Source organism: Argopecten irradians, chromosome 1, assembly GCF_041381155.1.
Source record: "Argopecten irradians isolate NY chromosome 1, Ai_NY, whole genome shotgun sequence".
In the NCBI taxonomy this organism is placed as follows: Eukaryota; Metazoa; Mollusca; class Bivalvia; order Pectinida; family Pectinidae; genus Argopecten; species Argopecten irradians.
Window position 1 is genome coordinate 44,909,302 of NC_091134.1, and position 15,512 is coordinate 44,924,813.

Consider the following 15,512-nt stretch of genomic DNA (forward strand, 5'->3'; position numbering starts at 1 on the left):
TGTGATTCATCCACTTATACTTGTGTGAAATCTTATTAGATAGCTACACTTTACTAGACATAGGGACTCCTCATATAACAAATCTGTATACGTTGATTTTTAATCATTTTTTTCATAATGCAAGGACTATTATGTCCATTGACCAGTGGTGATACCACTATATACATGATTTGGCAGTATTTTACACCTGCTGGGATTAACATTAAAAATCACCTGCTTAGACTTCCAACCAATCAAATTTCAAACAGTTTATTTATATACCAATACTTATTCACAAATATTTTGTCAACTCATCATCTGCGACCACATCTAGCTTTAGGTCAAAGTCACGTTAACTCCACCTGCTGTTTACCTGTTTATATCATTCTAAATCTCACCTCAAAATAAATTTCTACATCATACACTTACTTCTATATTACATGGTATTTAATGTAAACGAGTCAAAACATTTTCTCCAAATAACAAACTCTATCATCTGCAAAGAACTTGTTTTATGCAACTACATATGAATTTTATAGATTTAACATGACTTAATAATTAAATAATTGTTTTTTGAAAATTTCAATTGTTTGTAGGATAAGATCAAAAGTTAATCTATTTTGCCGAAATGATATGAATACATTAAAACCTTTGTTAGAAAACACCTCTGTGTAAAGACCACCTGTTTAATAGAGAAGACCACTTTTTTAACACATGACCTGTATATAGAGATCACCTGGCTATAAAGACCCTTTTTTTATCTTTGTCACTTGGGTGGTCCTTATTACAGACATACAGGTGTATCAGTACTGTTAAAGTGAGTGTTGTAGGAAATTTTGTCTTTTTACCATTGGTCAAATTAATACATTATTGATTTTTTTAGAGAATGTAGACATCAACTTTAGTATATTCCTGGTAAGCAATATGGTAATTACATTTACAGGTACAATTTAGTGAAGAGACTTTTATAAAGCATCCAAATTCAACTCAATAACAATCTAGATATAAATAACTTGATATAATATTAGCTCAAATTGACAGGTTTTTAAAATGGAATCCAACCAAGCCGACGAGAGAAAAACTGTCTGATAAAGGAGAAATAAGATATAAAACAAAAATTCTGATGAAAATTAAATATTGACTGTTTATAGAAGTCTATACATTTTGAATGGATATCTGAGAACAATTGATTTAACTCTAGATCTGGCATTGCTGAGATCGAAACACATTAAACCTTTCACACAAAAGACTGAAAAAACTTCAAGGGTAGAATTTATAAACATTGAGTTAGGTGCCAAACACCAGTGCTATTAAGTAACAGACATAAGGCTTTGTGTTGGTGCCGGCAGCCATTACCCTGCCTAACCACAACCATCCAAGCAATGTCAGGTATGTTTTATACTTCTAAACATTCTTACAGAGTCAATAAAACATTAGCACTGACCACTCTCACCTGTGGTACTGGACACAGGTCATTTATTGTTAAATATGTGATAAAGAATACATGTATATATATATGAATGTGGTCAGCAATTCAAGTAGAAGGTCAAGGTCACACATACTGATGTATCATACCTCAAATATTTACAATCCTCAAGGTTAAACAAGTGGCTTGTTAACAAAGCTATAATGTAGGGAGTAAATTGGTGGTTATTCAATATCTGTACATCAATCAGGTACCGATCACATAGCCAATCACATTGGAGACATAGCACTTAGTCACTTAGGATCAGCAAAATGCATTAGCCAATCAGGCTTAGGGATATGTACAACAATTACACACTTAGTCTCAGTTTACAGAAATTATGAACTGCTGAATCAAGCATGCTTTTAACAGCAATCAAAAAGATGGTGAAGGAAAAACTTTGTGGGAGCTAAAAGACATCAGGATTATGTTGGGAGAGAAAGGATTGGGGGAAGTTGAGATACCGTATTAGGTTGAGAATTTGGGATACCATCAAGTAAAGATCAGATTCCAGATTAGTATCATATTTATTGCATTTATCGTTTTTTTGTTCTATTACAAATTCCAGTTACATGCAATCATGGCAAAAGAAAACATCTTTCTTAAAGACCAAGGAGAAGTTCAACACATACATAAACTACCATATATAAATGTGAAGTAATTATCATTGTACAATTGAGAGTGTCAATCGTTTGGTTACTCACACATCCAATTGAAATTAATGCTACATCATTTTCCTCAGCACTTAAAAGAATCTCCATTCATCAGAAATATAGAATCTTAAATGAGTGTTTATTTAATAATTTGTAATACAAATAAGATTTCATAAAATGAGGCTCAGAAGTAGTTTTTTTGGTTTTTTTTACCGAGCTTTGGCAAGTAACATTAAAAATTTCAAGACACATTTTGTAAAATTTCATATGAAACAAATATCAAGATACTTTTATTACTCAACTACAAAATGTTTTGCAAAAATCAAAGTGTCACACAGCCATTTTGTCATGTGACATCTTCGAATCTGGACGTCAAATCATTGTTTACTGAAGCCAAGTCATGATGTCACAATAAATTTCAAACCAATAAAAATACTCCAGGTTACAACACTATGAGAAAATATTACATGGGTGAATTCACTGGAAAGCGGGCAGATTATGTGATAACTTAAATAACATTCCACACAATTCTGATACTACATATATATGCATTACAATGTACAAAATTCAGAATGTTTGTTTAATGGTTTATGTTATAACTAAAACAATAATCATTCATTAAAATCCTTTCTCAAAGGAAACATATCCTGATATCATGACTAAATTCACCAAATACAATGGTCGACATTGGCAGTCCTAAATTTGTATGATTCAGACTGTCCTACATTTGATATATCACTATCCTAATATCCTACTTCTAATGTGATCTTGATAATCCTACCCAGTAACAATTTTTTGACCTTGACTGAACTTTGACCTTGACTGTCCTAATACTGTTGTGACCTTGACTGACCTTGTACTATTGTGACCTTGACTGTCCTAATACTGTTGTGACCGTAACTGTCCTTCTTATATTGTTGTGACCTTGACTGGCCTTATACAATTGTGACCTTGACTGACCTTATACTATTGTGACTTTGACTGTCCTAATACTATTGTGACCTTGACTGACCTTATACTGTAGTGACCTTGACTGTCCTAATACTGTTGTGACCTTGACTGACTTTATACTATTCTTATTAATCCTCATACTACACTGGCTGCATGCTATTATCTTGATGTGACCTTTTCTATACCTATACAAATCCTGAATTGACCTTGACACAATTCTGGATAAATGCACTATGATTATTCAGGTTGTGATTTTAATGCATTTTAACCTCTTCAATGTCCTTCATGTGTCCCAAGCATGATTGCATTAGCTATATCGTGGCAATCAAAAGCCACCAGAGACCTCTGATATTTAAGCTATACCTACACACCATCAAAGTTCCACAACCAAATTACCATTATTCATTACAATTTCATTATAAACCTCACAAATCTTCTTAAATGTCAAAACCCACAAAAGACCAGATTTTAGAGAATCTACATCTTGTGTTTTCACATTAGAAAATCAATATGGTCTGTGAAGGCTAATGAAGGAAATTGTCACGACCACAGTTTCATGTTAAATGTCTCAGTGGCTGGTCCCCCAGCATCTCCGCACTCCCAGATCCCTGCTGCAATTACAAGAACAACTTTAGGTCACGTTTAATGTCACAGGGATCAGGTTGACATTTGTACACGATTCCAGGATTTGAGATATCAGGCATGCTGAAAGGTGTGTGGGTGGGGCCGGGAAACACGAGCCTTTTCCACAGGGAGTATCACACCAGCATCATAAACCTCTCCCATCCTAATTCTGGCTTTATTTTGATCATCAGTTTTCATTTAGGACAAAATCATAAACATTTAGATGATATTTTTTTAATGCAATTAATCCAGATTCAAAAGTGATTTAGGCCTATAGATAGCGATAATAGTGATTTGTGGAAGTAGCTTAATTGTTTTTCTGTTACAGGTATTTCTGTAATACATTGTCTATATGTCAAATACATGTTGTATACCAAAGGTTAATTGTTATACAGGTATATATACAGGTACACTATTATTATACAAGTGTGCTTGTTGATGTCAGATCACTCTCAGTACATTTACCCCATCCCAACCCCTCCTGAGTCCCTTCTTATTCCAAAATTTGTATGTATCTGAAGATACATGTTTCTTTCTGATACAACTTACATCTTATGATGAACTAGGATATAGGAAGTGCCATATTTTGATGAAGAATATTAAGAGTTTTCAAAGAAAATTTCATACCCGTGGCAAATAGCTGACAGCTTGCCGTTCAACATTATTGAGTTTTCAGCTCAAATCTCAAAGGTGGAGATATTTAACAGTAGAATCTTTTAATACCTTTACATTGAAGCATCCTTCAATACTCTAACTGGGATGCAGACTGTATCTTCTTAAATGTGGAGAATTATTACTTTTACATATTCAGTAGTCAAAAAAAATCTTAGAACGTTAATTTTTCCACAAAATTTTCTTTAAATAATAAAATAAATATATCAACCCAAAATACAAAATATACATGAAGCTGAGCACAAAATTTTAGACCTCTTCAATTAACACTGTGGCATGGAACAGTACTGTGCCACAGCAGGCTTTTAGATTTCAGGATGTTTCATTGCACAGATCTTTATCGACATGTCAAAGCAGAAATGACACCTCTGATCATCCTGATCAAGAGCCAGAAAGAAATTAACCTTTCTTCTGGTTGCCTGCCACATTTATTGTGATAAGTAAACCTGCAAAGGTCAGGAAAAAAACATAAAGAATGTGAGAGGTGGTCACAAAAAGTCCTGTTGTCATGGAGATAAGAAAAGTTTGGAGGCGTTGATCACGATAATGCAACAGTGAAATCTTGCTAAGGTTTTCTGTGACAGTAGACCATGGACAGATGGAGATACAAGGATGTCTGACATTGCCTATCATATGAACTCTAATGTGGAAACTTCAGGCACTGTATATAGGGATATATATAGTACACTGTCCCTGACAATGCAGTCACACATCAAAATAAAAGTGATGACCATTTTGAGACAAGAGTAAAAATACATGTACTTATTTTTACAGATATTTTATGATATTATTAAATACATACCTGTACCGGTGGTAAATAGATAGAAACACATAATCTAGACCATGTCCAAGAATTGTGTTAGTTATCTAATACTCTTTGTACACTTGATCATCTAATTTTAAATCTAAAATAATCTTTTTTTCAGTGCCAGTTATATCGGTTATCACCAATATAAATTTACTGTAACAATATTAAGCTATATGCAAGTATCCAGACACAGTGCAAACCTAGATTATGACCAGAACATATGGCCACATTGATTTTACATCCATGAATTCTTCACTCTTTTGTTGCAACATGTTGATTTCTGAAAATATCCATGTATTTAAAACATATGACTAGACAACAGGAAAATCAAAACATAAAGACAATTAGTGATTACACAATAAAGTTTTATTCTGTTTTGCAAACAAACATCAGAAGCTTTGGTACTTGTAAATTTTTTGGGTTAAGCCTTTATGTTAGGTTTGAGTGGGTGGACATTTAACTAGCCCTGGGGAAGCTGTAAAAGTAATTGTCCTCCTTCAAGAAATGCACTTTGATCAGCATAAATAAAACCTGTTGCAGTTGCTAAAGCTTCTTCAGAAGAAAGCGAAAATACTGGTAATCTACATGCTTTCAGCATCAGGGAAGGCTTACATTCGAAGTTTCCTGATAATCTACAGACATCCATTACCCATAGATATTCTATAACTGGGTCATACTTAACACTGCGAGACCCATGGTTTTTCAACCATAAAAAGGACCTATCAAAAATCAATGTAGATTGAATCACCCAGAATACTAGAGTACGATCTCACAAATAAATTATTCTAGACTTATACATGTATCTAAAGACTTCACATATTTAATATATATATATATGTGTGACCGCTTTTCTTATACTGCAATGAATGGAACAGAACCAAATGACAAATTATGAAGCACCATCTTTGATGTTATATGTCAGTCATACCAGAAATGAACTCAAGAGATTGAATTGAATATGACAATTAATGATAATTATCATCATATATATATTCCTTTATAAAATATGCCTGTCTGTTTTCAAAAAGTAGGTCACAATTACCCAATTTGATAATGCATGACCATGGCACACTCCACCACATGAAGGTGTTTTGGTGACAAAGTGACAAATAGTATATTATTCCTACGCTCTCTTACAAAATAACCTTGTTGACAATTCCAATTGACCAATCTATAACAACTAGCATGTATCAATTTCACAAACTTTAAATATTACAATTACTTTCATTGAATTTTCACAAAAAGACAACATACCAAACCTCAATAAACAAGCTATAAGGAAAAGATCCATACTAAATTGATTTGGCAATTTGTGAATGGTTAGTAAACTTTGTCAACATTGATCTCCATAACCTTCTCCAAACCACACAAGAACGACCTTCATTACCTCCAAGGATTTAGGGTTTCCCCTAAAACCACAATGACCGATATCCCAGCTGATACAAAGTTGTACTTGGTCACATTATAATCCAGCACAACAACAGCTAGGAGGCATCTAGCTTTGATGTCAAGGAAAAACCGCAAGTTTCTTATCCAACCTCGACACACAATGGACCACAATCACCTTAGTCCAGCAACATCTAACTTAATTTACATACACTGGTCATTTTCATTCATACAGGAACCCTGTTACTGAATTGACAATGTATAAGAATTCTATATATGACTTATATCAAAGGTAGGATTCAAACCGCCAAAGTGATAACATTCTTTGTACCTAACTGATCATATCGTAACATACCGTGACACACTGCCTGTCATACATATGCAAATCTTAAAAGATTTTAGGTGGACAGAAAATGTTCCAATTTATGATTTTTTTTTAAGTGAAATTGTATATGTATGATTTTATCACCATTAAATCCCCCACAAAGTCAGTATTTATAACTGTTGGGTGTTCAAACCTGCCATCTTATCCTAATTCACCTCACATGTCTACATGACTAACGGATATACGATAAAAGAACTTCCGCAGTTTTTTCAATAGTCCCTTTAACGTTTGTCACAGTTAAGTGATTTTCTTAGAATATGTCACTGATACCATTTCTTTTTTGTTCTTTATTCTTTTGATTTCATCAAGTTCAGTGAAACTTTACCTATACATGACATGTAATGTTACACCTTCTTCACTATCAGAGTAAAGAGATCAACAAGAAACACTGGAAACCTTATTGAAATGTTTACACCTTTAACATACAAATCAGCTTCATAAACATATTACAAATTCACATGAAAATGGTGGCAAGGCTTCAATGATCTTAAACCCATTGAAATTGCAAATCATATATTTACCAATGTTATATATATTTGTATTATCAATATTCTATATCAATGGGCAGTTCTACATGGAAGTTTTGATTACAATTTTACAGGTGTGCCGGACTCCAAGGTATATACCAGTGGTTACATATACGTACAGGTGGATATCACATTCAATCAACCTTCCTCGAACGTGCCTACTCAGTTTGCTATGAATAGCAAAGTGTTTCATTTTTCAGCTTTAATAAGGCGTTTTATCATATCATAAATGCTGTAAAAATCAGGGATTATATCTATTGATAACATGTTACTATCTACACCACGTAATTAGCTTTTAAGATTTTTCAGGCTTTTGTTAACTGATATGCCACTATTATACACAACATTCCATGTAAATTTTACCATAAGCATCTGAGAATGCATGTCATGTCAATCACTTGTTATGAAACTAAACTGGAATAATGTCATACATGTACATTTTGTATATGTAGCTTTTTCTGTATTTCCAACATTATCCAACAGCTGGTCAGTGTTTTTTCTCCGTGAACTCTGGCTCTAAATTCCTCCGCCAACAATCCTGGCAAGTCTTTACATGACCCTGGCCATTAATAGAACATAAAGTATTAAAAACCAAAAAATCAAACCAACAATATACTAGCCCATCCAGCACCTGCTTACATAATTCCTATACTCTTTTCCCTCACTCACATTAAAATCCCTTAATACCAAGAAATACATATATATAACATGTATTGAAATACATGTCTGATTTAGTTTACTTCTAAGAAATCAAATGTTTGTTATTGTTTATACTATCGGCTGAGAGTGAGCACCTTGCGGTACACAGGTCATGTGGTCTGTGGTCTGTTCGGTTGCATGCTTGAAGGGATATTGGTGGGATTCCCAGCCACTTCTACCACACGGATATCCTTAAGTGTATGGCAAGCAAATCTCTTTCAAGGACCTTCATAGCCACTAGTATCAAGGATTTTGTAAATCATCAACATTGAACTATGTAATTTTCATCACTACTAAATGTTTGATTCTAGTTTACAAATCAAGGGGAGGTAATCTAACATTTAATGGTAAACTTTAAACCTAAACTCAGGACCCAGAATATTACAGAAACTTTTTGGTGCTAAACTAATGTCACTTTCATGGAACAAACATTAGTAAATAGTAGAATGGCCTTTAAGTGGGATTGTATAAATGATCTGATCAATAAATGCTGATGTTGTGGGGGCTGTATGACCTACAGCGACAGCCAGTCTTATCAGTCCCACAACACCAGCAGCTGTAATTATAGCAAGGATGAGGTACAAAAAGTTTTCTTTTTCCTTTTTGTTTAATTTGGACCAAATCCAATTAATATGAATCATTCAGTCAACCTTTAAAATAAATTGGAAATTTGACAAGAATGTTTTAAGAATATCTATATCAAATGGTATTAATGAAAGACATGTATAGACTGCATTGGAGATTGCTCCAGACATGTACAAACCTATATACATCCGATTGTATAAAATAATTTGTCCTTGTCCAATTCTCTGGATTTACTTTTTTATTTATGGACATGCATCTAAATGCTAATCTGGTGCTTATTTAATTCTTTTAAGTTTTGTAGTTCAAATGTTCATGATAAATGAGCTTTTAAAAGTTCCCTGACATTTTAATCCTGGTGTGGTCTGACTTCAGTGATTAAATATTGACCTTCTTCCAAATACAAATATAATTGTACCAGGTACATGTACTTGGAAATTTGGGTACATAGGTGAATTTTACATGTAACCAATTAAACCAAGATTAACAAAACAAAAGATATGTATTATACATAAAATCACTTCATAAAGGTATCAAAGATAATCAAGCTTAAGGAGTAATGCATCCTCGATATTCCAAAGGTTACAACTCACTTTTGTTATAAATAACAAGTGATAGTAACTCCCGGAATATCGAGGATGGTAGTCATGCATATCTTGATAATCCTAATCCACTTATTTATTTTTCTATTTGTAAAGTCATTACAAAGTTACAAAGTGTTATTTTATGGCTTAATTCTTGTAGTCCTATAATGATGGTTATACACTCATTTGAGTTTATGAAGCTCTAGGATACAAATGAAAGTCATTCTAGTCCCATGCAGCCTCAAGGCATATTAGCTTTAAGTTCAACCTTCTACCACTATCAAGTCTTTGGGACTCTTCATTATCAAAAGTTATTCCTTCGAACACTGGGGAGCTAATAAACTAGTTCATAAGAATTTTATTACATGTTAATTTGGTTAAATGTGAAATTAGTGGCAAATTCTTTTTTTTAAATTAATTTAGACTTCCTATGAAATTTTTTTAGCAAGCTATTGAAGGGTCACCTATGTTATAATAATTAATCTTTGTACTGGAAACAAGCCAAACCAAACCATGCCTGACCGTAAAGATTGTGTACATACATCTTCATCTTCTGGAGGAATTACTATTTAATGAACTAAGTCTTCTAAATAGCAAATTGCAATGTGTGAACAAAAATTATGTATGAAGTATTTAGCATTATCCGATGACTTATGGGATATCATTATGATATCATCTGCTGAAATCAATGCAACCAAATTTGAACCAGCACACATGAACAGTACAGCTCTCAGGCACCACCCACATTGACTTCTGTCACCATGTTTATGATGCTGCCCACACATGTCTTCCTAAAGCAAGGAATCTTATAATTTATGAGGTGTAGGAAGATTGTCTTTAACAGACTAAACAATCCTTATAGACAGAAAGGCTGCATCATGATCCACACAAAGAAATCAACATCCAACATATTCAGTCAACAGTGACATTAATCTACACCCACTATATATCAGGAACCACAAACTATTACTGATCATTCACTGCATGGACTATAACGCTGACCTTGAAGAAATCATTTCCAAGGATACAAGTTCAAGGACACTTGACAGTCATTGACCTTGTCATCGTCCTAACAGAGGACCAATGATGTAATATTGTCACTTGCCTAACGACACATTGTTTGTATGAGTTAGTGACGACAACACTAAATACAGGGTATACATCGAATGTTTTACAGGGTAACACAGTCAGATACTCTGACCTAGTAACATTCTTGGCTTATTAATTATATAACTTCAAGATGCTCTTTTCTAATTTGTAAGACAATGCTTTCTGTTTTGCAATACCTATTTGCTATATATATAATACAATGTACCACTATATCATACTAATATGAGTTTAAATTGAAGGATTTTTTTAACTATAGCATAAATTAGCATTATTTCAAGCCTCCCCCTGCTGTATACCTAATATTAAGCTGTCCTTGGCAAGATAAATGTAACAGGATGTGGAGTCTTACACTGGGCCACACACACCCAGTACACAGATGAACAATCCTTAGAAATCCCAACCTTGACCGAATTACAGAGGTATTTTAGTAACCACAGATATCAGAGTTGACCACAAATGACCACTCGGATGTGGGTGGGCATCTACTTCTTACCATTGCCCATTCAAGTGGAAGAATTAAGCCCCATCAAATCCCTGTATCAATTACAACAAAGCACAGCACATAGCAGAATGATATGTGGGACAGATGACCATAACAGATGACCAATGTCCAGTTCTACATCAGTCTATATAAGTAAGAGGTTAGATCCTCCAATGAATGTCAGCTTGACCACAACTATTTCTGCTGGGCATTAAATACTAACTAAGTGATATGATGTACACAAACTTACAGATTTATCCCTTTGGGTATAGTAATACATCAGTTACTTAACAATAACAATAAGCATGGAAACTCAAAGTGCTTCAATCATCCATTAGATTCAATGGTATGTACCAGTATATAAATGCAACTAAAGAAGTGGTCACCAGCAATATTTATATATTTACGCTGTGAATCGCTGACTGCAAACCAGGGATCATTTTAGAAAATTGTTTTTTGATCTAAATTTTTTTAATTATTTGAAAATTATGACCCACAATGCATGTTTTAGCCATAAACCCTCACAGCAGTTGATAAAGATCATAGATACTTCTAACCAGGCAGCTTAATATTATGACAGGATTTTTTTTGATTTCGTCAAACCTGTCTACTGAGAGAAAGACCACCCATGGGACAATGCCTTTTTACACATGTCAAATTGTATAAGAAATGACCATTTGGAACCCTAAGAAAATGATTTTAATAAGCAGGTGGTCTTAATCAAATGTTAATACAGATGTGATTGCTAAGGCAGGTTTCATATACACTGTATACATGCATATAATTTGTGTCTTAAATCTGTGTTTCAATCTTCCAGTAAGAAAGTCTTATTTTGTGCTCTTTGTCCAAAAATTAACCAAAATGCATAAATTCATTATGCATTAAGCAATTATTTGCTGATTTCTTGTTGAAATTGCTGTTCCATTTATATTTTTATTTAAAATATTCATAAATTTTATTTTAAAATGTTTGTATATATAATTAAATCTTAATCTACCAAGACCATAATTATTAGGGGTTAAATTGCATGTACTGATTAACGTTTTAACTAAAAGATAAGTTAACATTATTTTTCTTTGCATGTCATGCATGATTATCAATCCTGACTGTATGCCTCACCTAAACTGAAATTTATGTCATAATGGAAATGTTTTGTCCACTGAAATAGTTAGAGCATGTTGTTTCCTGACATGGCTCTGATCTTTAAATGATCTTAGCGGTCAGAATTAATAAAGTGTTTTAAATGGTCTTTCATTTGAAAATTTGTGACACATGACTTCAAGATGAATATAAAAAAAATGTGTGACACATGACTACAAGATGAATATAAAAAAAATTTGTGACAAATGACTACAAGATGAATATAAAAAAAGTGTTGATCAGATAGACAGGAGAGACTTCACATTTGATTAAAACTAAAAGTACAGACTATTGCATAATTCATCACATCTTCCATCATGCTATTTTGATTCCATTAAATAGGATTTCAACATTAAATCTTAATTAAATTCTAAATTGAAGAAACCACTGGAAAATTAAAATCATTTCAATGTGTGACACAGCTGTTCCTGATCTTAGTTTGGGGCTCTCCCCCAATCCATGTGACTCAGCTCCTTTTAATTCCTTATTACTGTAGGGGGACCAACCTATTTCACTTTTCGCATTCAAGAAATAAAAAGCAGAACCCTACGGTGCTCATCATCATACAGATCATTATACAACGTACTTAACATGTTTGTTTACATTCTGGATTTATAAGTCATGGTCAAATTTACAATGGAAGACAGTGGGCACACTAGTGGTAGTATCAGTGGAATGTTGAATGGGGGCAGGTTACGTCCAAAGTATGAATCACAAGGGCCACCTTATTATGTCCCAATTCGCTTAAGTCATCAAACGCCCACGTCCAAAATCAAACGCGGTCAAGTCACGGTCGGCTGCCGAAATATTTGGGAGTAACATGTTATTGTTGAAACACGTGGAGTTCGATCTGCAATTATCGATTGTCATTGCAATATTCGAGAACAGACATCTCCCACACATACCACAGGTTGTTTTAGATATATGGTTTTTGTAATTCCATTCTGTAATAATCTAAATTTTACATACATGTGACGTTTTCTCTGTCCAAGTTCCTAATGTAAACTCTGCACTCGATCCTTCCGTCGAACTACTTTCTCTCGGGCATGCGCAGTAATACTTTACAGTTTGCACTTCCGGGTAAACCTACTTTCAGTTTGAGGTGATTCACGTTATCACAAAACACCACATGTGTATGTAGAGGTGTATATATATAAAGAAACTGTCCTCAATGACTTTTAAACTCGAACTTTGCGGTTAAGTAAACCACAAACACCGAGGACGTTAAAAGAACAAAATACAAAATCGGTTAAGTACGATTTAGACAAGGTCGTCTAATTAATAATCATGTACGAGTTTGTGCAACTGTACACATAGGTTTAATCTCCGTAACATCAAATCGCCTTAAAATTGATTAGATCTACATGTATTATTATTTTTTGAGGGAAAATGTTGACAAATGTATTTTCTGTAGTTTGAGAGTTATTTAGTTTAAATGAACTTACAACGACTTCAATAATTTCATGTAAACTTGAATGATTGCATGTTTGATTGAGAATTAAAATACATATAATACAAATCACATCATTTAAAAAAAAAACTATGGATATTTGACACTATTTAAAAGTCTAACTTACTTATTTAAGTAAATTATCGAGTGCGAATGCTTATGAAACAGTTGCAGTCCAGTGCGTGCATATTTTAAATATTCTATTGGAAAGTTGATTACTTCGTTGTTTTGGATTTTTTCTAATAATTGACAAAAAATGTTTTTCTTCAAAATAAATTGATTTTATATATACGTACACAGAAAATAGATACATAAATACTTACGTGTATCACTCGTATCTAAAGTTAATTAAAAACTTATTTGACGTTTACAGAAACGACAGAAAACAAAAGGATATATATGCGGAAATTAATATTCGTGTAGTGTTCATTTCTGCAATTCAATAAATAACAGTGCATCGTTAATTTCAAATTTATAAAATTGTTACATTTTTTGTGTCACTACGATATCACTGAAGTATTTTGAAGTCGTAAAAATAAAGTGACTTGTTTTTCATGAATGTTATCTATAATGTGTGTTTTTAAAGGTTACGTATCCTGCGTTATACTTTAGTTAAATGTGCAAACTCGTTATCTTAAAAAAGGAGGAATTTTGAAAATAGTAATCCGAGTGTTTGGAGTAACAGTTTATTGTAACTATAATATATGCGGGATAGTGCACAGTAAACTACATGTAGTTGCGTAGAGACTTTAAATCGACTTAAACGTCTTATTCGAGCAAAACAAGTTACATTCGAGTGTATGATGTTCAATTGTTTGTAGTGCACGCACAGATATAATTTTAAATCTTTTAGTGATGAGTGTCGAAATGCCATAGCTAAAGACATATAGTTATGACTAACGTCATTAGTTAAACGGAATTCTAAATGAAATTAGAAACACTCCTAATTTTTGTGAGTTAACATCCGCAAGAAAATGACACGTACTTGCGTCATATATCTATATGTTTAAAAATTCATATTCACATTTTGTTTTATATCATGATGCCTTTGGTAAAAATTAACGTATCCGGTATTCATAGCATTTAATATCTGCCATACTCACTCCTTCTGTATTAAAGTCATATTTCACACCATAGTAACCATGCACAGGGACTTGGCACAATTTCCTACTAACGGTCAATATACATTGAATGTGACAATGTATATTATACGGTTGTATATTGAGCGTTGGTTATAAATCCCACAGGGATCTAAGACCATTTTTAGACGTTTTAGAGGTCTAGATTAAAAAACGATAAAAATCATACTCTACATGGTACTATATACGAGCCTCTAAAACATCTGAAAATGGTCTTAGGGCACTCTGGTGGGTCCATGATTATATAATCTGTAACTAATTCTCAGATCCCTGTGATAAATCCGTGCCAAGTCCACGGTGTATATAATGTAGCACAAAAATAAGGCGTAATTCATGTATGATAAAATTAAAAAACCAAATATAGAAGGAAAGCTTTACAATGCTTGATTTCCCTTCTCCTTTCGATTGCATTTATCCTCTGTATTTCATACAATAAACGAGGTCAGACACTAATCCAGGAAATACTTGGAGAGATACCAAAATAGAAAGTCTTTCTTCAACTAACGGCTGAGATTTCCTCAAAGCGTCATGTAGCATTTTAATATATATTATACACAAGTGTGAATAGTTCCAAAATGGTTTTATGGAGTAATGTTTGTTTTCAAACATATGTTTGTTTTCAAACATAATGTTTGAAATTCTACGTAAAATGATTTATAAATCAGACTGGTTAATGGATTTATTTGTTTAAGCAATATAAAAAAGTGTTTTCAAATAAGCGTCTATGTGATAGTAATTTGTATGCGATAACGTTTACAAAATTCGATATAAAATCCTTTGTAAATAAAAATGTAAGATAAAAAAATGTAAAAAGGTAAGTGAAATTGAAATCCCATGTTCGCATATTGAATGATCAATCACAATATTAAACTTCAAA

The 15,512-nt window shown here is 33.1% G+C and overlaps 2 protein-coding genes across 3 annotated transcripts in view; one reads left to right on the forward strand and one right to left on the reverse strand.

Annotated features, from left to right (window-relative positions):
* Window positions 1-13,152, reverse strand: part of LOC138329601 (transcription initiation protein SPT3 homolog) — a 54,489-nt gene extending 41,337 nt beyond the window's left edge. Inside the window, exon 1 of one of the 2 annotated variants that reach the window (XM_069276694.1) lies at window positions 13,016-13,152. The gene's annotated coding sequence lies outside the window, so the exon portion shown is untranslated. Of the gene's footprint in view, window positions 1-12,632; window positions 12,768-13,015 lie in introns of those variants that run through there. The other variant, XM_069276700.1, reaches the window with a different exon arrangement.
* LOC138329581 (runt-related transcription factor 1-like) overlaps window positions 1-15,512 on the forward strand; it is a 48,901-nt gene that overhangs the window by 17,594 nt on the left and 15,795 nt on the right. The gene's annotated exons all lie outside the window — the stretch shown is intronic.